This window comes from Armigeres subalbatus, chromosome 3, assembly GCF_024139115.2.
Source record: "Armigeres subalbatus isolate Guangzhou_Male chromosome 3, GZ_Asu_2, whole genome shotgun sequence".
NCBI lineage: Eukaryota > Metazoa > Arthropoda > Insecta > Diptera > Culicidae > Armigeres > Armigeres subalbatus.
In genome coordinates, this window is record NC_085141.1 from 327,301,267 (window position 1) to 327,326,133 (window position 24,867).

The 24,867-nt window shown below is 40.4% G+C and overlaps 1 pseudogene; it reads right to left on the minus strand.

Moving 5' to 3' along the window:
* Positions 1 to 8,126: 8,126 nt before the first annotated feature.
* LOC134222714 (ankyrin repeat domain-containing protein 13D-like) overlaps positions 8,127 to 24,867 on the minus strand; it is a 38,337-nt pseudogene continuing 21,596 nt past the window's right edge.

Sequence of the window (24,867 nt, forward strand, 5' to 3'; positions counted from 1 at the left end):
CTTTTCTCTTCTAACTTTTCACTTCTCACTATTCGCTTCGATCTTCGTACTCTAAACTTCTCACTTCTCACCTCTCATTTTTCACTTCCCACTACTCACCTCTCACTACTTGCTTCTCGTTTCTCACTTTGAATTTCTCACTTCTTACTTTTAACTTTTAATTTGACACTATTAATTTCTCACTTCGCGCATCTCACTTCTCACTTCACACATCTAACTTCTGACTTCGCACATCTCATTTCTCACATCTTATTTTTCACTTCTTACTTCTCACTTATAACTTCTTATATCTCACTTCTGACTTCTCATTTCTTACTCATCATTTTTTACTTCAAACTTTTCACTTCTCACTATTCGCTTCGATCTTCGTACTCTAAACTTCTCACTTCTCACCTCTCATTTCTCACTTCCACTACTCACCTCTCACTTCTTACTTCTCATTTCTCGCTTTACTTTTCTCACTTCTAACTTTCAATTTCTCACTTCTCACTTCGCCCATCTCACTTCTCACTTCACATATCTCACTTCTGACTTCGCACATATCACTTTTCATTTTTCACTTTTAACTTCTCACATATAACTTCTTATATCTCACTTCTGAGTTCTCATTTCTCACTTATCACATTTCAATTCTAACTTCTAACTTCCCACTTATCACTTCTCCCTTCATACTTTTCACTTCTCATAACTCTCTTCGCACTCCAAATTTCTCACTTCTTACTCTGTATTTTCCACTTCCCACTACTTATTTCTCACTTCTTACTTCAAACTTCTCACTTCTTATTTCTCATTTCTCACTTTCCATCTCTCCCTTTTAATTTCTCATTTCTAACTTTTCCTCTCTCACTTCTCATATCTCACATCTCATATCTCACTTCTCATTCTTCACTTCTAACTTCTTATTTCTCATATCTCATTTCTCACTTCTCACTTATCATTTTTCACTTCTAAGTTCTAACTACTAACTATGTCGTGCATGTACTGCTTCTAACAACATCGAGTTAGCGAGGTGAAAATGCTTTAGAAAATTACTTCGACTTAGAGAATATTGAGTAAGGGAGATATCGAGTTACGGAGAGAGCGCAATATGCTAGATTCAAGGGACTTTGAATTTCATCGAGTTAGAGAAAATATCGAGTTACATTATATCGAGTTAGGGAGAGTAAATGGTTTAGTAAAGTTTGAGAAAAAATTGTGTAACATGCTGTAAAGTAGTTGTGCAGACACGTCAAAAACAGCTGAATAGATTCGCCAGATTTGCTAGTAAAAGCATTGAATAGAAGTTCTTGATCATATGTATAGCACACATATTCAGCTTGAAGCCGTATAGACGAGTTGAAATAACATTTACATTGACATTAAATGTTAGTTGGGAAAGACCGAGTGATGATGGAAAACGTAAATGAAAAATGATGACGTACATATTTGTCCGGCTTCATATTTCATTCAAACATATTATCAGTTTGTGAATAAACATGAATATTTTTGAATCGAATGGATGAAATTAGTATCCGTGAAACTGGTTTCCTACGCTATTAACATCATACCAAGAAGCACATTAAAAAGCACGTGTATTGCCTGATATTTGCTCCACACTCGCACACTTCCCACGGCTAGCACGCTGTACTGTAATTTAGCTGTGATTTTTTTTCTCGAATTAGAAAGAATCATCAGACTAAATGTTAACCTTCGGTTTTAACCTCATGAAGTTTCTAGATCATAATTCGCTTCTTTTAACGATCGAAGGAAGTATTTAATGCACAGTAATCTATTCGCATTGCAATTTCTCTAGGTCAATTGTCACCATCCGACTCCGTGACTTGATCACACGCGCTTGTATCTGCCAAAACATTACACGTTGATCTCTTGATCTAGATTCTAGAACATTTTCAGCTGCTTTTTAAACGTGAGAGAATTAAGTAGTAGGGGAAAGTGGGGCAAGATGGCCATCCTAAGCGGTAACCCTTGTAAAATAGTGACACTCCTTAAAATTCTGCTGATTTGTTTATGAAACACCTTTATGATGACCCGTCTTTGACATAAGTATCAATAAACACTTATTAATAACGTTTCAGTATCTTATAAACTGGTTTTAAAAAAGGTGTTTTTATGATGCCTATATTTACCATATGGGGCAATATGACCACCCCTCGGGGCAAGACGAGCATGGACCAAAAACTATATCAAAAGTGTGCTAAATTTATTTAGAATAGGGGACACATTTCTTGCACTTCTATGGATTATGTTCAAATGATGCTTCGTTTAAAAATGTCGTATTTCATGTTGATTTCTTGACAACTGGCACTACAACAATATCAGAATTTGCCTAAAGCTAATTTTTACTGTTAAAACCATATCCTTTGTTTTGAATCATCTCTGATTCACGCAGAATCATTTTTAAAATGCATTTAAGGGTTAGGCGACTCTTAATCCTGGAGATGACCTTGTTGGCAATACCGTTGAGTTGGCAATGTTGAGTTGGCAATACCGCCCCAGGCCGACGTATATCCAAAAATTTATATCCTATCGAACCTAATTACTGTGAATCTCCTCAAATTATTATTGTATATAGGCTATACTGCCGTGAATCGCATATTTGTTCCATATGTATAGGAAACCCAGCAAAGATGGACAGATATGCGATTCACGGAAGTATAGTTATATAAAAGCTTTGGTAAATATCAATTTGTCCTGAAAAATGAGTAATTTAGGCTTCAATTGTTAAATTATGTAACTAGAAAATTATAAGAAAATTCGAATTTCAACTAAACCATTTTCAAATCAATATTACAAGAACAAGTGAGGTTGTCAAAGTGCATTTTTCAGTTGTACCGTGACCTGCCCTAATTCCGCGCATCGCCTAATACCGTGGTTTTCATCAAAAATCAGAACCTGGCTATCATGGACATCGTATTATTTGGTGAAATATTCAAACATAATATGTTTGAACAATTCACCAAATAATGTGATGTCCATGATAGCTAGGTTCTGATTTTGACGTAAACTACGTCTAAGGGGAAGACTCAGATACAGGGTGCAAAACCAAAATTTCCAAATTCGAGACCGTCACGAAATTAGGATAGATTTCAAACGCTAATAGCGTCTTTATCTTTCGATGGATTTTCGACATTTGCTTATCAATCGATTCAGAAACTCTCCAGCAATTTGCCAATTCTATTGATACTATTGATTATCAACGTTAAACTATTGAAAATGTTGTTTCTTTCCAAACCGGGTGAAAAATTCAATTCCGTTCATAAATCCCCAACACGGACATCAGATTGCAGTAAGGTACGTGCCTTTTGATCCACTGCTTCGTTTTCCCTGTGTATAAAAAGCCCCGTGTTTCGCGTGCGCGCGTCATTTTCATTCTGGATGTCACGGCGAGCGGACCAGGGCGTCAACAAGCGGTCCCAGTGACAACGGCTGTCTCAGCGGTGTGGTGGTGCGGATGAAATTTTTTCGGTCGGTGGTGGTGGCGGTCGTGGAAGCAGCAGCACATCATTTTCATCCGTGTCCCATCTTCGGCGGATCTGTCAATCGACGGCGTTCGTTGAGCCGAATCATCGGATGGCGGTCGCGCAGCCCAGTGGCTGCTGATAAGGCACATAAGTGGCAATTAATCGGTTCTTTTCAGGACCATCATTATATTTGGGAGGAAGGTTAAGTTGAAATAATTTTCCTAAAGTGCAACCGTTAGGAACTGGAAAATTCTTCGGTGAAATTTTCTAGCGTAATTCGGAGTTATATGATTTTAGTGATTGAGAATGTTGATATTAGACGAACTTTCTTCATAGAACAAAGCATAATTGTTTGGCATCGGTAGCGGAATCATAGCATTAGTGCCGGTCCGAGCATAGGCTGTCATCGGAAGATTGCTACAGCAATTTATTCACTAATGTGGCGTTTGCAACGATTTGGATGTTGTCGGCACAACATGAAATTTTCCCGCGAGACTTTAATTTTGTATTTTTCCTGTTGATGATTGAAAAAGAAATCGGTTCCGAGATGAACTTTATTCAAAGCGCAACCCTAACGTCGGTAGTTGAATCCCAAGCAAGTATCGGAAAGAGACCATGCAAACAATTGATTCGCATTATGACTGAAGAAAATTGTATGGCTTGTATGGCAGTATTGATGTTTGCTACAGATTTTTTCACGTAAACTTCGTCTAAGGGGAAGACTCAGATACAGGGTTTAAAATGGAAATTTCCAAATTCGAGACTGTCACAAAAATTAGATTTCAAACGCTAACAGCGTCTTTATCTTTCGATGGATTTTCGACATTTGCTTATCAATCGATTCGGAAATTCTTCAGCAATTTACCAATTCTATTGAAACTATTGATTATCATTAATGCTTAATTTTTTTCTACAACAAATATGATTTTGAAAAAGTATCACCGGTGCGTGCTTACTCACAATGTACATGCTGATACATTTACAGTTACATCAAACAACTGAAAACCGAAATACGCCATTCCAAAATTACGAGGTGACAATGTTAGAAAGAGACAAAAGATAGGAAAAATAACACAGTGTGTAGTGCCTCCCCGAGTCACCTTAAGGGAAGATCCTTTAATTACGTAACGCAAAAATTGGGCATTTCAAACCCCCCCCTCCCCCCCCTATATCACACTTTTTGTATGAAGCATCTAAAAATTATGTATGGGTCGTCACACTTCGCCCAACCCCCTCCCCCTCTAAGCGTTACGTAATTTGTGGACGCTCCCAAGAGCCACTTTCATTGATGGTAGCCGATCGTTAGTACTTCATATCAAATATCATATCATATCATAGCATATCAAAGAATATAGTGGCCAAATTCCATAAAATTTGGTCAACAGAAACCCCCCTGACAATAATAGAACAAAACCTGCCAAAGCCGTCATTCCCCCTATTTCAGACAAGAAAATTCAATCTGAGCGCTGCTAATGTTGATGACGACGACCGCGCGACCCACACCATCGCCGGGAATAAAATTTCCGGTAGGAGCTCCGCTGATGCCGAACCACTGGTAGTGGTATCACTACCACGGTCTGCTCTCCGCGACATCTCGAACGAAATGGCTCGCGCGCGCGGAAGGGCTGCTTTCTTGTAATCAATAAAGTTGAACCTGTAGCCACGCCCCTTTGGGGGGTGTGTGACGGTTACACAATATTTGCAGTCATACCGGACAACAAAGAGGCGGGACTAATGAGCCATCTTTATTGATTATAAAAAAAAACTGCTCTCCCGCGCGCGGGTGGCATTTCAGCACCTAAAAACTCATGGATGAGTTGAATCATCGTATGTTTTCTGTATGTATTTGGACTCACTGTATGTATGTAGAATCACGAGCGCGCGTCAAACGGAGAAGCTGCAAAAATGTTTTCGCATGGATGACTACTTATAAGTCTTTCTCTGAATCGTGATCTCGTGATTTTACTACCGACGGAAAACAATCTGCCATCACCAAGCAATTAAGTTTTACTTTGATCAAAATTCATCTCGCCTCAAGTTGTGACATAAGAGCTACTTTCATTGATGGTAGCCAATCGTTAGTAGGGGAAATTACGGCTTTGGCAGGCTTTGTTCTATTATTGTCAGGGGGTTTTCTGTAACTAATTATGCTCAAATTTGGCCAAAACATTCTTTGCATATCAAAAAATATTGTGGCCAAATTTCATAAAATTTGGCCAACAAAAACCCCCTGACAATAGAACAAAACCTGCCAAAGCCGTCATTCCCCCTACTTCATACAATGAAATTTAATCTGAGCGCTGCTAATGTTAATGACGACGACCGCGCGACCCACACCATCGCCGGGAATAAAACTTCTGGTAGGTGCTCCGCCGATGCCAAAGGTGGTACCACGGTCTGCTCTTCGCGACATCTCAAACGAAATGGCTCGCGCGCGCGGAAGAGCTGCTTTCTTGTAATCAATAAAGTTGAACCTATAGCCACGCCCCTTTGGTGAGTATGTGACGGTTGCACAATATTTGCATTCATACCGGACAACAAAGAGGCGAGACTAATGAGCCATCTTTATTGATTATAAGAAAACGGCTCTCCCGCGCGCGCGAGGCATTTCATTAAAAATGTTGTGGAGAGCGGTTCCAGCATCGGCGGAGTTGCTGAGAGAATTAATCGGTTCTTCTCAGGGCCACCATTCTATACAAAGGAAGAGGCGAGGCGAATATTATTCAAAGAGCAAATTAGCCACTTGGCGACGCCATAATGTTGCCGTCCGTAGCAGAATCACGATTGCGCCCCGGGGGGAGATTCTATATAATATGAATTCGTATGAATGGCATCAGTGGCAGCCAAGTGAAAAATGTCGGAAGTGAATCACAAGCGTGCGTCGGAGGGAGTTGCTGGAGTAAATATATTCATATGAATGGTAAATTGGTAATGTGATCGCATTTTGACGTGAACTACAGGGGAGACTCTGATACAGGGTATAAGATGAAAATTTCAAAACTGGGGACCGTCACGTAGTCATGTAAGATTTTAAAAGATAATCTTTATCTTTTGATGGATTTTTGAGATTTATATATCAAATGAATCGGAAACTCTCCACCAATTTGCAAATGTTATTGAAATTTTTGATTATCAACGTTAAACTAGTGGAAATTTCAATTCATTCCAAACCCAGTAAAAATTCAGACCCAATCAATAATCCTGCAACCCCAACACGGACATGAGGTTGTTATAAGTTACGGTCCTTTTCGCCCATCGCTCCATTTTTCTATGCATAAAAGACTCGTGTCTCATACGCGCACATCATTTTCGTTCGAGCATTCTCAGAGAGCGGACACGATACTTCATTTGTAGCCTTGAGCCAGCATTGGAGGCGATTGTCGGGCGGAGACAAAGGCATCTCACAGCGATAGGCGGCTGTCAACGATGGTGGAGCGACGGTCGGGACGGCAGCCTCACTGGAGTGAAAATTTTGCCCGCTTGCGGTCCAAGCGACAACGGCTGCCGCGTTGATGTTGGTCGCGTCGTCAATGGTGGAGCTGCGGTAATTGCTGATAGTGAATGGAGTCATTTAAAGTAAATCAATTCTTTGGATTACCATCATTACCGTTGAAAAATGGTGTTAAGTTGAGAGGATTTTCGAAAGTGCAACAACTTGTGACCAGCACACTCTTGGCGTTCAGTAAAATCTTCTAGCAAGATTCTGAATTTGGTTATGTGCTGTCAGTGATTTCCAATGCGTACCATTGAGAAAAATAACAATATAAAATTGATCAATTGGAGACATTCTTCGGTTAGTTACGCAGAACTTCGGTTAGTTAGGAAATTTAAATGCAAGGATGATATCAGTAGCAGTCAGCTAAAATTTTCATTTTTGCTGTTAGGGATTGGAATTGCACATTATCGAAGGTTAATCGGTTCTTTTTAGAACCAAAATTTTATACAAAAGAACATTAACCGAAACTAATTTTATTCAAAGTGCAAATTATTATTTGCAATAGAAATACCCAAATTAAATTAAGCTCATTCAGAATATTTTTCGAAAAATAAGAAAAAACAACAATGAAATTGATTTTTTTTCAAGTGAAACCCCTAATAAATTAAACAAACAAAACTAAACTTCTCATATTATATAAAACTCGAGAATTAAAAATTTTTGACTTAATTACATGAATATATCAGCTACTTTCAAAATGTAAATTTTTAATTGTCGTATCCAACAAATTTTATGTTTTGAATATTGCTCGACACCAGTGTTGTCTCAAAAGTAATCAAAAGAACAATTTTGTAATATTCATGAATTATGGGTCTTGCTAGGTTCTTCATTTCACCAAACGGTTTTACGTAGTTTACGTCGGGCGGTCGTGTCTTGTACACAACCCTTATGATTTTTTATGAAAACCACGGTATTAGGCGATGCGCGGAATTAGGGCAGGTCACGGTATAGCCCTTTTACATTATTGTTATCCATCCCTTGTAATAATAATGTGAATATAATGCTCACTTAAGGCATAATTAACGTTGGCTGTCTTGCCCCATATGGCCATCTTACCCCACTTTCCCCTAAGTAGTAAGCAATGTAGAAAAATTTTAGCTTGGTGGCGTTGGTGGCAATTACAATGTAAAATCTTCAAAACTGGTTTCGAAGCAAATCAATTATTCAAATTATTTTTGATAGAAATACAAATAAGATATATATTTCGTTAAAATTTCGTAGTTCATTATAATAGAATACACGAATCTAATAAATATACATAGAATTTCGAAAACAAAGCTGTTTCATATCCTTTCAGAGTGTATACAAAAATCTTCCAGTTTATCTTGTTCGCGTGTCTTAAATAATTTATTAATGAACAAAAACGTTGGATATAAAATAAATAATATGCACTGAGAGAAATCGTTATCTTACTATAAGTTGTCTTTAGTAACGTATGCATTATTACTGCAATCAATAGCTTGTCAAGTTATCTTTCTCTGCTTCGTATTAAGCTTATCAGTGACTGAGTCACTTTACATTGGCTTATAAAATGTTTCTTTCTTTTTCACTTTTGTATACGTTACAGAAAAATGGCTAGTGATAATAAATATAAACATTACGATGTTCCTTTTTTTAATTTCTGTTAGTACACTAGACTCACGAATATCGCATACTCGTGACGGGCTGCTCATGGTTTTGCACCCTGCTCGCTCTACTTCCGTAACCTAATCTAATTTTGGAATCGTGTTCTTATGTGGAAAAAAATCATTACCGTATAAATTCAACAGCAGAAGAAAAAAATACTCTATTATACACAGGAAGCAATTACCGTCCCCTTCGGGGGGGATCTTACCATGGACGGAGTCCTATTTATCCTCTAAGCTCAACCGGAGCACCTCGGCGAGCATCTCTTCCTCGCGTTTGCGTTCCTCTTCGCGGCGTCTCTCCTCTTCCTGGCTTAGCTTGATCGCCAGCTCCAGATTGGGATCCAAATAGTCCGGTATGCTGTCGAGTTCGTCCGTACCGTCGTCGTTGGTGGTGTTGGCACTGCTGGCTACCCTCGGTGGATCCTGGGTTCCTACTGCGACCGCCGTTGCCCCTTCGGAGGACGTTGTTACGCTACCGCTTTGAAACCCTGAGATCAGTGATTCTTGCAAAGCTCTGTGGATTACAACACATAAAAGCGATTTGTTTCTCTCTAGCGATAGTGAGCGTGGATGGTAAAGGATACCATAGTGTATACAGTGCGTCCTCTCTCCCTGTACAAGATGGTGTATGAGTGTAAATAGTGAGGTAGCAATTCGGTGGGAATTGTTAGCGGCGGAATTCAATAAGCTATTTACAATAGACATGCAGTTTTCTATTTATATGGCAGTCTAATAATTAGACCGTTTCTATTATTAGATGGAAGGGGGTTTCATACAGTTGTGTTGTACATGAAATAGGTATCTTCTGTAGTTCTGTATTTTATGAATCATCAGTCGACTATTATTGAATTCTCAAATCGCATCAAGTAACGTGCAGCGAATACATGTTCAAACTTATTTTACCAACATTGACTCCACGGTTGGTCAAACTTTCAAAAAGTACGCTTTCAATTGCTTGACTAACATAACACAGGAACGAGCAATTACATACCATAAGTAGCACCAACCACCAAAAACTGTATGGAAATCAGTGCAACTTCATCACAAGCGCGATTGATCATTAAGACCCCGCCCTCGCTGGCTCAAACTTAGATTTAATTTGATTTTCCTACCAACCAAGCCAGCAAACGGTTATTCGAACAACTTGAAGAGCCATTAAAAACATCAACGTAGCGTTTTTTGAGGTAGGAATCAATGTTGGTTCATGAGCTAATTCAAACTACTTTTTTGTGATAAAGGTTTGCCTGTTAGGCTTCATAGCTCCTCCTTTACCGATTTCAGATTCCTTAAATTGAAAAATAGGGTGTCAGGCCATGGAGCCGAAGGCCATTTGCCTGAAGGACCTTAGACCGAATGATCATTAGGCCAAATAAGCAGAAAAATGAAAAGCTCTTCCTTCACCTTATTCCTTTTTCCTTCTCCCTTCCTGTTTCTTCCTTCTTTTTTCTTTCTTCTTTTATCTTCTTCGCTCTTTCTTCTCCCTTCTTCCTTCTTTATTCTTCATTCTCTTGCTTCCTTCATTCTTATTTTTTCTTCTTTCATCTTTCTTCCTCTCTTCTTTCTTTTCCCTTCCTCTTTTTTTCTACTTCTTTCTTCCTTTTTCTTTCTCCATTATTGTTTTCTTCTTACTTTTTCATTTCTTCTTGCTTCTTCCTTCTTTCTCATTCCTTCTTCCTTCTACCTTCCTTCTTCTTCGTTTTTCCTTCCTCGCTTTTTTTTTCTTCTACTTTCTTCTTCCTTCCTTTACCTTCTTCCTTTACTTTCTTCCTTCTTCCTTCTTTCTTCTCCCTTATTCCTTTCTCCTTCTTCTTGCTTCCCTCATACTTCTGCCTCCTTTCGTCTTTATTCTTCTTTCTCCCTTTTTGCTTCTTTCTTCATTCAACCTTTTCCTTCTTCCTTTGTTCTTCTTCCTTTTTTCGTCTTTATTCTTCCTTATTTCTTTTTCGCTCTTCCTTCTTCTACCTTTTACCTTCTTCCCTCTTGTTTCTTTCTGCTTTCTTCTCTTTTCATTCTCATTCCTTCTTCATTATTCCTTCTTTCTTCTTCCGTTTTACTTTCTCCTTACTTCGCACTACTCACTGCTCACTCCTTACTTCTCATTCGGCCTAATGACCCATCATCAAAAATATAATCAAAAAGACTGATCGCATTACAATGCCTTCCATTCGATGATGACCCTATGAAGGACAATTTTGAAAATGGGAAGCGCAGCAAAGATGATGCATTCAATCGCCATTCATGTGAAACATATAAGTATTTCATATGATAGTAACAAAATAATTCTATTTTTTTTAATGTAAAGATACTAGTTTTTGTCTATTTCCAGTACTATATAATGGACCTGTGTTGAACACATGAGGCATAATCGATAGCCAATATTACGCAGTGGCATCGTTTTTTTTAATCGTACCTTGATTCTAATTGCTTCCACTCATGAACGGTCGTTCATGCCCCAATCAAAGTGTAAAAATAGTTTAGTTTCATATAAGAACTAGCAATACCCCAAGAAGTAAGACAATCAATTCGATATTGTAATACTACATGAGTGCAATAAAAATTACCGAAACATTAAAAATGCAGCAAAATTGGGATTTCTATGATTTACACAAAACAAAAGCCATAATTGAAAATTATTGTATTCAATACAAAAACTAAAGCATAGACTACGTAGCATAAAAACTGAGCCATTAAATTGCATTACGGTGTGATATTTTTTTAATACTAAATAGGTGCATGGAAAAGTAACACATTAACGAATAAAAGAAAATCGTGATTAGCTTTTGCTAAACAGCTTCTTTAGTGGACTCTTAGCGAGTGAGTTCGGTAACACGGTGCTAATCAACGTCGATGGAGTCGAAGTGCGAGATCTCTTGTCGACATTGGTTTTTGACGAGCTACCAATAGAATACATTACGAAGCACAAGCAAATCCGGGATGATCGGAGTTAGTGAGCGAGGAAAAACAACAGCAACAAGCATCAGTTAGTGCAAACCACAGAACCACAGGAATTTGGGGACAGAGCATCGCCGAGTAACCATGCAAGAGAAGAATACAAAAACGTAACCAATTCAGTAGTGGCTCAACGTTGAAGAACCATTACAATACGGCAGTATAGGTACAATAGAGCGATTGAGAAAAGACAACATCGAACTTCGAACCGTAAAACTACAAATCCCCAACCCGGTCCCAGTCAAGACATACCTCTGCAGTTGTTCGTCCTCGTAGAAGCTGGGCGTGAGGGGCCGCTGCGCTTTCAGCGCTTCCCAAATGTCCACCTCGTCGTTTTCGCTGCCCTGCTCGATAAGGCTCTGCTGGATCGCAAACTGCATCAGTTCGTCCTCGTCCTCGAAGGTCATCTGGCGCCGGAAGTCGTTACCGCGGCGCACATACTCGGCCGGTACGTCAAAGCAGCAATCCTCGATGATGCAGCTGGTTCGATCGTCACTCTCCTGCAAGCTACTCACGTTCGGCACCGGGGTTTCCATCGCGAATACATTGCCGAACGTTACTACCGCATTCAGGACGTGAAAGAGGGGAATCTCTGTAATAAGGGAAAAGTGCGAAAGATGTCATATAATTATTATCCTTTTGTCGGTGCTCTGGGGTCAATATGACCCCAGGCCACTTTGAAAAGCTGCCATTTTTTAGTTTTCAACCGATTCTCCTAATTTTTGGTGGTGGTCGCCAAAACCTGGCCCCTAGATGCAAATTTGCTTGAAAAATCTTGAAAATCAGTGCTGCAGTATACTTTTGTCCCAGAACTTATACTTACGTTGTCTGTGCTCTGGGGTCATATTGACCCCAAATTGAAATCGCTATAACTTTTTTATTGTTTGGCCAATTTCGGATTTTTTCAGCAGTTTTGAAAGATAATGTAATCATCTTTCAGGACGTTACCTAAGATTGACTGAAGGTAGGCGGACACCTTGCGGGGAGGGGTTTTGGTAAATTAGGGTACAAAAACAGTGATTTTTCATGCTTATTTTACTTATATCTGAAAATCATACCCATTTTGAACTGCATATTTTTAAAAAGGTTATGCTGGTTAGTTTAGAACTTGGCCACTAGATGGTGGTTTATATGGAATCATTATTTCAGACTACTCAAGTTATTTCGATACATGGAATTTTCCCCATTGTAAATATTCTTACCGCTTTGAAAGATCGGATCGCCAGTCTCCGTCATCACCGTCGCGCTGGTAAGCTCATCAGCTTCGATCTGGAGAACGCCTTCGATCGGGTGCGGCACTCGTTCCTCTTCGAAACCATGCGGTCGCTCGGGTTCAACGAGGAACTCATCTCTCTTCTCTCGAACATAGCCAGTCGGTCGACATCCCGGCTGCTTATCAATGGGCACCTCTCTCGATCGTTTGAGATCACATGGTCGGTGCGGCAAGGCGACCCGTTGTCCATGCATCTGTTCGTGCTCTATCTTCATCCACTGCACTGGTATGTGTAGGCTTGAGCAAGTGTGTGGGGATGATCTACTCGTTGCCTACGCCGACGATATCAGCGTGGTTGTGACGTCATCGTGGCAAATAGAAGCGATGAATGAAATATTTCGTCGCTTTGGGCTTGCCGCCGGCGCAAAATTGAATTTGCGGAAGACGGTTGCAGTGAACGTTGGCGTTTTCGAAGGTAACGAAATTTGTACCCAGTGGCTACAAACAGCCAACGTAGTCAAGATTCTTGGTGTTACCTTCGCCAACTCGATTAGGCTGATGACTACACTCAACTGGGATGCGCTGGCGGGCAAGTTTTCACAGCAAATGTGGCTGCAGTCCTTGCGCACACCAACTCTTCACCAGAGGGTGATTATGCTGAACACGTTTGGCACATCGAGACTGTGGTACCTTTTGTCTGTACTGCCTCCGCTTGGTGTCCACACAGCGAAAATAACAGCAACGATGGTGACGTTCCTGTGGTCCCTGTGGAGAGGAATGCCTGCGGGCGTTCCCATTATGCAATTGATTCGCAAGAAGGAGCACGGTGGTTTAAATTTGCATGTTTTGGCATGTAAAAGCCGTAGTCTGGCCACCAACAGACACTTGAAAGAGATCGACTCCATTCCTTATTATAAATCCCTTCTATTCCACGCAATCCCCCGCCCCGCAATTTCTATAGACAATCCTGACCTAAAATCGATCCTCTCAAATTTATCCCAAATTGGGTTGTTTAGGGGTATATATGTTTTTACATATTCTGAATCTGGATAAAAAAACTGAGTCTAATCCCAATTTTTCAGAATTTTTGGAGCCCTGGAACTATTTTTTATTTGCATTTTAAATTTATATGGGACTAAAAATTTGTTCTTATGCTGCATGGGCCAACTGTCATTCTATGAATGTTAGTGTCATTCTATCGATTAAAATGTCTTATTGTTTGCTGTATAAAAATGTAAATAAAAGGTTTACAAACAAAATAAAAATATGTTGGAGATCAGGAAAGCATGCTCTTTATGTTAAACTATAAAAAACCTCATATTTTTCTTTGCTAAACAACCCAATTCCCCACCATATCCAACAAAACCCTTCCGCCGATCTGATCCACCGGCACTTCGTCCAGCAAAGCGAACTGCCAAAGGTGGAACGAAACAGTCCAGCGCTTGACTGGCCACGCGCGTGGCGAAATATTGGAATGAAAGAGCTTTCCTCATCGCAGCGATCCTAACTTTACCTGCTGGTGAATGGGAAAATCGAACATCGGAAGCTTCGGCACGTGATGCAACGGGTGGCGGACGAGAACTGTCAAGTAACAATCGCAATGCTTATGCTAGTTTTATAGAGGTATTATTACGGCGTGTAGAAATGCTTAAAGTTTTATTTTGGTTTTATGCAGTTGTCATTTAATCAGATCCTCAAGAATACTTGAGAACTACGTTTTGAATTCCAATATAAAACCACAGCTCTTTAGGTTTTATACCGCTCCTGTGTTCCTCCTCAGAACTAAGAAATGGAACTAACATAAAACCAACAGTTTAGTTATATGTTGGCTTTGATCAAGACTTATAAAAGCTACCAAGCTTCGTAAAGTCCTGTATAAAACCCACATATAACCTTTAATCCTGAAGAAGGCCTGCATAGGAATACGAAGCTTTAAACTACTACAATGGATAGAAAACAAATTTTAAATTCAGAACAAATTGTTTGATCCACGGAAGTCTTTTCATTTCGATTTCAGTCGAAAATAAAAAAAAAACAATTTTCAAGCAGTTTTTTCTACGTCGTGAATTATGTAGGGGAACTGATTTGATCTCCATCTCACTGAGCATACATTCATCTCATCGGAAAGCAAAGAAATACGGTACCAATTCCGTCGCTTCTTTTTGTCAACATAAGTGCTCCTGCTGAAAAAAAAAAATACAAATCAAATACCTTTCCATTGCTCTGCAAGGCAATTAATTAAACTTAAAAAATTCTAAATAATAACAAATTAACGAAGCGCATTGCTAAAATACTGATTATTTATCATGGTTTCGCCATGAAAAATCTCTGGCACGCCTTCAAACATGCATAGAACACCAAAAGCCAGATATGAACTTTTATTGAACATGGCTGATAATAATTCTTATATTTTTGTTGCTGACATGTAATCCATATAGGAACAATCCATACAGGAAGAAAAACATATTCCTATTCTAGTATGTACAAACGATAAACAAATAATCGACCTGAGAGTTGACAGCTGTCTAATTATCGGCTTGTTTGTTATATCATAGTCATGAAGCGGTTGTATTATTTATTATTTATTCAGACTAAGGCCGAAGTGGCCTGTGCGGTATATAAGAGTCTTCTCCATTCGGCTCGGTCCATGGCTACACGTCGCCAGCCACGCAGTCTACGTCATCTTCCACCTGATCGATCCACCTTGCCCGCTGCGCACCTCGCCTTCTTGTGTCCGTCGGATCGTTGTCGAGAACCATTTTCACCGGGTTATTGTCCGACATTCTGGCTACGTGCCCGGCCCACCGCAGTCGTCCGATTTTCGCGGTGTGAACGATGGATGGTTCTCCCAACAGCTGATGCAACTCGTGGTTCATTCGCCTCCTTCACGTACCGTCCGCCATCTGCACCCCACCATAGATAGTACGCAGCACTTTCCTTTCGAAAACTCCGAGTGCGCGTTGGTCCTCCACGAGCATCGTCCAGGTCTCGTGTCCGTAGAGGACTACCGGTCTAATGAGCGTTTTGTAGATTGTCAGTTTGGTACGGCGGCGAACTCTATTCGATTGGAGCGTCTTGCGGAGTCCAAAGTATGTACGATTTCCAGCCACTATACGTCTCCGAATTTCTCTGCTGGTATCATTTTCCGCAGTCACCAGTGAGCCCAAGTACACAAATTCTTCTACCACCTCGATTTCGTCACCACCGATGCCAACTCGCGGTGGGTGGCTCACATTGTCTTCTCTTGAACCTCTTCCTATCATGTACTTCGTCTTCGACGTGTTGATGACTAGTCCGACCCGCTTGGCTTCCCTCTTCAGTCTGATGTAGGCGTCCTCCATCTTCTCAAAGTTACGTGCCATAATATCTATGTCGTCGGCGAAGCCAAATAGCTGGACGGACTTATTGAATTTGTACCACTCGTGTTAATCCCTGCTCTTCGTATTACCCCTTCCAAAGCGATGTTGAATAGCAGACACGAAAGACCATCACCTTGCCGTAACCCTCTGCGGGTTTCGAAGGGACGGTGAAACTCGAACTACGCACATCACCCGATCCATCGTCGCTTTGATCAACCGTGTCAGTTTATCCGGAAATCCGTTTTCGTGCATTAGCTGCCATAGCTGGTCCCGATCGATTGTATCATATGCGGCTTTGAAGTCGATGAATAGATGATGTGTGGGCACGTTGTATTCGCGGCACTTCTGCAGTACTTGGCGAATGGCGAATGGCGAACACCTGGTCCGTGGTGGAGCGTTCGCCCATAAAACCCGCCTGGTACTGCCCCACGAACTCCCTTGCAATTGGTGCTAGTCGACGGCATAAAATTTGGGAGAGTACCTTGTAGGCGGCGTTCAGCAATGTGATTGCGCGGTAGTTGCTACAATCCAGCTTATCGCCCTTTTTGTGGATGGCACACGACACCTTCCATCCACTCCTGCGGCAAAACTTCCTCCTCCCAAATCAGCGCTCTAGTCAGTGCCTCACCACCGTGTTTAAATAGCTCTCCTGGTAGTTGGTCAACCCCAGGGGCTTTGTTGTTCTTCAGCCGGCCAATCTCCTCCTGGATTTCCTGGAGATCCGGGGCCGGTAGAATTATGTCCTGCGCGCGTTCTCCCAGGTCCATCACCATACCGCCATCTTCGTCTGCCACATCGCCATTCAGGTGCTCTTCGTAGTGCTGCCGCCACCTTTGGATCACCTTACGCTCGTTTGTGAGAAGGTTCCCGTTTATGTCCTTACACATATCAGGCTGTGGCACGTGGCCCTTACGTGAACGGTTCAACTTCTCATAGAACTTTCGTGTGTTATTAGTGCGGTACAGTTCCTCCGTCTCTTCACGGTCTCGATCTTCCTGCGGAAAATCGAGTTTTGTCTTTTCCGCGCCTGTTTATATCGTGCCTCGTTCGCCCTCGTGCGGTGTTGCAGCAATCTCGCCCATGCTGCATTCTTCTCTACTACTACCTGCTCACATTCGCCGTCATACCAGTCGTTTCTCTGATCCGGGGACACCGTGCCAAGTGCAGCGGTTGCGGTGCTACCAATGGCGGATCGAATATCTCTCCAGCCATCTTCAAGAGACGCTGCGCCTAGCTGCTCTTCCGTTGGGAATGCCACTTCCAGCTGTTGCGCGTATTCTTGGGTTAGTCTACCGTCTTGTAGCCGCCCAATGTTAAGCCGCGGCGTACGACTTCGACGCGTGTTGTACACCGTCGAGAGTTTTGAGCGCAGGCATACTGCAACGAGGTAGTGGTCGGATTCAATATTCGCACTGCGGTAAGTGCGTACGTTCGTGATGTCGGAAAAGAATTTACCGTCGATTAGAACGTGGTCGATTTGGTTTTCCGTTTCTTGGTTAGGTGATCTCCATGTGGCCTTGTGGATATTTTTGCGGGGAAAGAAGGTGCTTCGGACTACCATTCCGCGGGAGGCTGCGAAGTTTATGCATCGTTGGCCGTTGTCATTCGATACAGTGTGCAGTGTGCATCCGGTCCGATGACCGGTCTATACATTTCCTCCCTTCCTACCTGTACGTTTATGTCACCGATGACGATTTTGAAATCCCGCAGTGGGCATCCATCGTATGTCTGCTCCAGCTGTGCGTAGAACGATTCTTTCTCGTCGTCGGGTCTCCCTTCGTGTGGGCAGTGCACGTTGATGATGCTATAGTTGAAGAAACGGCCTTTAATCATCAGCTTGTACATCCTTGCGTTGATTGGCTGCCACCCAATCACGCGTTGGCGCATCTTTCCCAGCACTATGAAGCCGGTTCCCAGCTCGTTGGTGGTGCCACAGCTTTGGTAGAAGGTAGCCGCTCGATGCCCGCTTTTCCACACTTTCTGTCCTGTCCAGCAAATCTCCTGCAGCGCCACGACGTTGAAGTTGCGGGGATGTAATTCATCGTAGATCATCCTGTCGCAACCTGCGAAACCTAGCGACTTGCAGTTCCATGTTCCAAGCTTCCAATCGTGATCCTTTATTCGCATTATCTCTTATACTGTTCGTAATTATTGGTTTTCCAGGCGGCTTATTGGGCCTGCGCAAACCTCCTGTCTCGTCGGAGGGCCGTCGTGTCAGGGCTGTTTAGCGTCCCACCTAACACCAGGACTTGGGCTTGTGCGCTTTGAGCGGCACACGGTCGCTTTGGTTGTGCCCACTGTCAAACCCCACCACATCCTAGGCAAGCCCCACAACTCACAGATGGCGTGGGGAGGGATCGTCCTGCCCGTGATGACATGTCAAAGTAATGAAGCATTATTTCGGTCGTAGAAGGGCCTTTTTCCACTTTAAGTCAACTTTAATGGCTTCATGGTTACTTGGGTGGTTAGTTACAGAGACGTTGTGTATAGACCCGCGAAGAGTGAAGCCGAAAGTATCAAACGCGGTACCAAACGAGCAAAGTAAACAAACATTACCAATCGTTACTAATACTAAATGCAAAATAGGTATTGTTATCAACATTATAGAAATTCGAAATTTAGTTTTGCTTTGTGCGGAAAGTAAAACGATCGGCTGGTCACCGAAACTTTGTTCTGCATTGTGCGGGTGAGTAAATTAGTGTTACTGAGTAGCCATCGAGTAAGCGTTGTGCAGTGCGTGTTTTAGTCGCCGCGAAGTAATTAAGATATCGAATCAGTCTTCGGGAAAATACGTAAGACACGCGTTGCTTTTCCGTTTTTGTATCATCATGAATATGGCGTCGTTCAAATGAAATAATAAGTCGCTTACCGAGGCGATTTCCAATTATATTTCCTTCCCAACTAACATATTATTCCTTTCCATTCCGCTCATGGAGATGCAGAGGAGCTGTGCATTATTTGTTGTTTCTCGTCCAATCACGACAGTCAATCAAGCTAAACTAAGCTAAGCAAAGTTAAGCTCTCACAATGTTTTATGTTGCCAATCGCACAGGATTTTTTTGTCTGCTAGCCGAGAAGCCAGAATTACTTTTATTCTCTCCGTGTGTCGTCTCTGGTTAGTTAGAGCGAGAACAGGCTGAGCGCTGCAGCGCGCTGGGAAGTGAATGAGAGGTTTGCACATGTCAAGGTAGAGTATGAAGATGAGCACCCTCAGAATGATACTTAATACCTTCTCAGCAAGCATGCTTTTCTATTTTACTATACAACAGTTCTTTTTTGTTGCATCTTATCTAACATCTAGGGGGATCAGTACAAAAGGCCGAATCACAAAAGGCCGAACCACAGAAGGCCGAATCACAAAAGGCCGAAAATGTTCTAGCATACCACAAAAGGCCGAAAACCCAGAAGGCCGAACCTCGAAAGGCCGAATGATACAAAAGGCCGAATCTCAAAAGGCCGAATAACACAAAAGGCCGAATCATTACAAAAGTTTCAATCTTTCAATTAAGAGAACTTGGAATATTCGCAAATTTACGTTTACTTTTATTATGCTGCCTTATTAAGAAAAACTTGTCCACGTGTTTTGCAACTACTAGCAGCGATCTAATCAATCTTATTCAGTTGAGGTATTTAACGTCAGTTCAATGTCGAAGATCAATCTTTCAATTGAAAGAAGTTGTATGACGGTGTTTGCAGAGTCAATTTGATTCCTTATATATTGCATAATAGATCAATCTTCATTGCAGTAATGAAAGCATGAACATACGTATAAATATTATCACTTTAAAGTAATGGAGTAATCCAAGAGCTCTCTTTTTTCTTCCTTTGCTGACGTAGTAATTATTATCAGTAGTATTGGGAAAAGTTAAATTCCCAAATCTAATGCAAGAGCCCGAGGTAAATTCCACCGGATCCATGGCTCACAGAATGCATGTATGGTTGTGCATTGTGCTAATGATGCGCACTACTCATGATCTAATTGCGACATCAGAAGCTAAACAAAATAGACTTTTTCAATTATTATGCTTTTGACCAGTTTGACCAGTTAACTTGCGGTAACGCGGTGTTCCTCAATGCATATCATTTTCTCCCAATTTAAGAGAAACTGACTTCACAAGACTTCACTGAGAAATCACAAAATAATCCGAATATTCTAAATTATATTAAGTATTAGAATAAAAAAACTCTGAATAAAATCGGCAGACCAACAAAGTGGACCGGAGCGAGCGCGCGCTCGCTCCGGTCCACTTTGTTGTTCTGCCTATTTTATTCGGCCTTTTGTGGTTTCGGCCTTTTGTGATTCGGCCTTATGTGATTTCGGCCTTTTGTGGTTTCGGCCTTTTGTGCATTCGGCCTTTTGTAATTCGGCCATTCGTGATTCGGCCTTTTGTGATTCGGCCTTTCGTAGTAGACCGCATCTAGGCTAGAACGCAAATTTAAAAAAGAACGATAATCCCGATAAATGTGACTTAACTAAAACTTTGTTTATGACTGTTTAAATATACCGTGCTGAGCCCTTATTCAGGGGCGTCTCGTGAACTTTTGGTACACCTGTTCTACTCCGCGCGCGGTGAACGAGTGAGCATACCATGGAGGAAATTATTTCAAAACTTTTGTCATGGCGCAAGACTTTAAATTTGACTTCTGGCAGCGCTGCTGTTGGTTCTTTATCATGAATCGTACGACTGGCTAAAGCTTTCTATGTGATGTGGTGTGCTGTTATCCGTCGGAGAAACACATATTTCTCGGGTACTTTTTCAAAACGGCGTATGTCGCAAATTGTAAACAAACCCGTTTTCAACAGCATATGGCATCAAATTAATCTAAAAATGTGTATATTTTCAAAGCTACATGAAAATGTGTTTGTAAAAATGTAAATCAATTTTTGCAAAACGGTGTAACAGCATTGTTGAAAATATTGCACATACACCGCTTAGCAGAAAATGTACTTTAAATAGTTTTTTCTGAACAACTAAATAGTTTAAAATGTGCGTCTGCTTGTACTTTTCATCACTGATTTCAAAATTAAGCATGTTGCTTTAATATTCTGATTTTCGTTAAGAAAAACATTTTACGTTGTTTTTCTGCAGCAAATGTTGTTACGTCGTGTTGTAAGTGTTGCAATTTTTTTGTCGCATGTGCGTGAAACGTTTCAACTTGACGCAACATTTCGACGTATCAACAATGCAGCGTACGAAGCAGCGTAACATTTCGACGAAAGTAGCATGACCTCGGTCATGCTGACGTATCAAAACGACGTATGTGATTTATCTTTGCAGAACGTTGTAACATATATTTTTATCAAAATAACTAAAATGTTCACACGCAGTGCAGATTTCATAGTCAGTGACGATGAACCTTTTCTTAATGTATCGTTGAGGTGTATTCAATTGCAATAAAAATGATTAGTTTCTAAATAGGAATAAAAATGAAATCTGAAAACTTCCAAGTTCATTTTCTCAGCTTGATCAAAATGTTACATACGCCGATTTGAAAAAGTTCCTGAGATTTAGGTACAATGCGATCTGTTACTGTACGCCAAGCATGTGGCGTTGAGTTGATCTGTCTACGCAATATTTTGTTTCGTTAGATATTAAATCATCATTGGAAGTATTACGTGAAACTTTGTTTAAAAATTTTACTGGGTAATTTTTTGCCCTAATATTAATAGCTTAGAAATTAATTGTAAGGACATTTCTACTTCTGAACAAAAATGGTTACCTGTTCCTTGAACAGGTAGAACGTATGGACGAGGCGCCTCTGATTCCGTTCACCTAAGACCTAAGACATGTCTAAAAACTCTAAAAAATAGCTGTTTAATATTTTGAAGTTGCAATTTCGCTTCATAGTGTCATTTTCTATATACAATTGAAACGAAAATATGTTGGGATGCATTCATAGACTTTGATTCCAATAGTGAAAGCAAACTCGAGTAATTATATGGTCCTAATTCCAATCATCTGAAATGGCAATGTTCCTAATTCTGTTCATTCGTGTTCCTAATTCCAATCATAGACTTACGCAAAATGAACTCCCCCAAGAAATTATGACGTTTGAGCGGGTCGCATAATGAACGCAAAATGAACTTTTGTTCGAGAAGACGACCCGCTCAAATGTCAAAATCCATCGGGTGAGTGAATTCGATGAACCCCTGCATAAGTCTATCTGAAATGACAATGTTCCTAATTCTGTTCATTCGTGTTCCTAATTCCAGGGTGACCAGTGAATTTTAAATTTCAAATTCCCGGTTATTTCCCGGTTTTCTCCGGTATTATGGAAATTTCCCGGTACAAAAAAATATTTGAGTATTAGAAAAAATTAAAAATCCGCGAATTCATAAATATTAAAATAGAAAAGAATTACATACAATACAAACAATTATACTGCAACTGCAAAATTAAATGTAGAAGAGTGATTTTTGCTGGCTAAATAATACTATTTTTTACTTAATTAGTTCGATTTTTTTTATTCCAGTAAGTATGAACTCATGACAAATTATTTATACATTGCGATTCTGCAGAAAAATATCGAAAAATTAAAAAAAAATAAAATGTTTAAACACTTCATATACAGACATATGTACAATGTTCTATTCATCGAAAGTCCATATTTTTGTTAACGTTTGAAAGTATAGTTCGTCCGTAGAGGTAGCCTCGCACACCTCAGGGAATTTGGTCCGGCCATGGATTTTTCCCCATGTATTTTTACGCATATATGCGATGTTTTTCGGGCACGGGCACCATTTTGGAATATAAAAAATCCCAACCCCATTTAAAAATGTAAAACCCCTGGGACCAAAAATTCAGCGAAAATTTTTCCCGAGGTGTAAGGCAGCCTTAAACAGGAATACCGAACCTAAACATCATATGTCACGAATTGAATATAATGTGTAACTGTGAATCAAATTTCCATCGTCACAACTCTTTTGATGCATCATGAGGATCGTGAGAGTAATTTTATTTTTGTTGAATACAAGATTTTTGTTGAAAACGAAGGTGTTTTTCAGCTTTGGAAATGTTTCAATATTTGAAATAAAACAGGAGAGGATGCCAAATGTAATTATTTGGACAAATTACAGAACCTAAAAAGGAATCCCGATTGAAGGATAATAATTAAAAATCAAGGAAAGTTCAAATCAGATTGAATACAAAAAATCGGTGCCAATCGAGTTGATTTGCTCATGTTCCAGGTACATATAAGTAACCCTGAGTTGTATGATGTAATTACTATGTCTGAAACTCAACTTTTGGTCAACTTGATTGAATGGGGTGTTTAGGGACTTGACCTACTTTAGAAATATGTAAACTCTGGAAATAGAATTTGGAATGAGCAAATGAGTTCTCTCATGACATGTTTTGATATTACTGCACTATTTTTACAAAGAGACAAATGCAGATTTGAAATTTTTCCCAGTGGTTATTAAATTTCCTGCACATATTTCCCGGATACATCTTTCCTGGTGATTTTCAATTCCCGGTTTTTCCCAGTTCTCCTGGTTTTCCTGGTTCGCTTTGGTCACCATGCTAATTCCAATCATCTGAAATGGCAATGTTCCTCATTCTGTCTATTCGTGTTCCAATGTCCAATCACCCGTAAAAATTGAGTTTCTTGAAAGATTTTAATATACCAGACATAATTTTTCTCACAAATTCATCTTTCCATTCATTATTATTGCAAATAAAAAGCCAAATGTTATTTTCGTCAAACTTAAAATAATAAATTTGTTTGATACTTCCTTAGTTTAGCCAAGTTGGCTTTTTTTTTGTTTGTTTCACTTACCATTTTAAGAGATTTTGTAATGAATTTAACATGAGCATTGAAAAATTCAAAGATTGATTTAAGAAAAGGACAGATAGAATTCCTTATCGGAGTTTTCCACCTTTATTCGTCACGTAATTTTGATTGGAGCTTCCGGCAGGCTACACCTTAATTTTGGCCGTATACTCTCTGAAACCAATGTCTCTTGATTGTTTGTTTCTACCCTGTTTCCTGTTCAATTTGAATATTTGTACAGGGTTCTTTCTTAAAACTCCTGATAACCCTAATTTTACACAGTTATCTACGGATTTTTGCCATAACTTGTGAAATCATGAAGCTTTGATATGCCGCATGATGGAGTTTGTTTACTCCCCAAAATTGGACCCTTGTAAGATCGGTTTATCGGTAAAACTGTTTACCGGTTCCAATCGATTCAAATACTGTCCAGGAAGTACCGGCTTCTGCAAGGCCTGCCATAACTTTTGAAATCATGAAGGGTGATGGTATTCGCCCTGGCCCTAATAAAGTGACCCGTAACAGGTTCCGGCGGAACGTCCGGATTCCAGAATACAGGTATATTTCGGACCGATCAAATTCCTGATCAAATTTGAAACAAAGATTAATGTCCGTTTCTATTCAAAATATCCCCTAACATAAACATTTCCGAAGTAACCGTTCTGGCATATGGCCAAAAGCTAACACCCATTTTAAAATCGGAATAACTCCGGTATCAAGTAGCCACACCTAAACGTCCATAGAGACCCTGAAACATTTGTTGGACTATGGTTTAATAGCGCGGGGTTACTTAGAGAAAAAAGAGCATAATAGTAGTAAAATTGAGGGGTGCTCTTGTCTAAATAAAAGCACTCTTTTGCCTCGGGTGACGACTTTGCCTCGTCCTCCTCTAAGAGTGTCGCAGCGCAGCGGGTGGCAACCGCAATCGCCACCTCGAGGCATGCCAGCAGAAGTGAGCTCGCAAGTGTGAGTATGAAGGCTGCACATT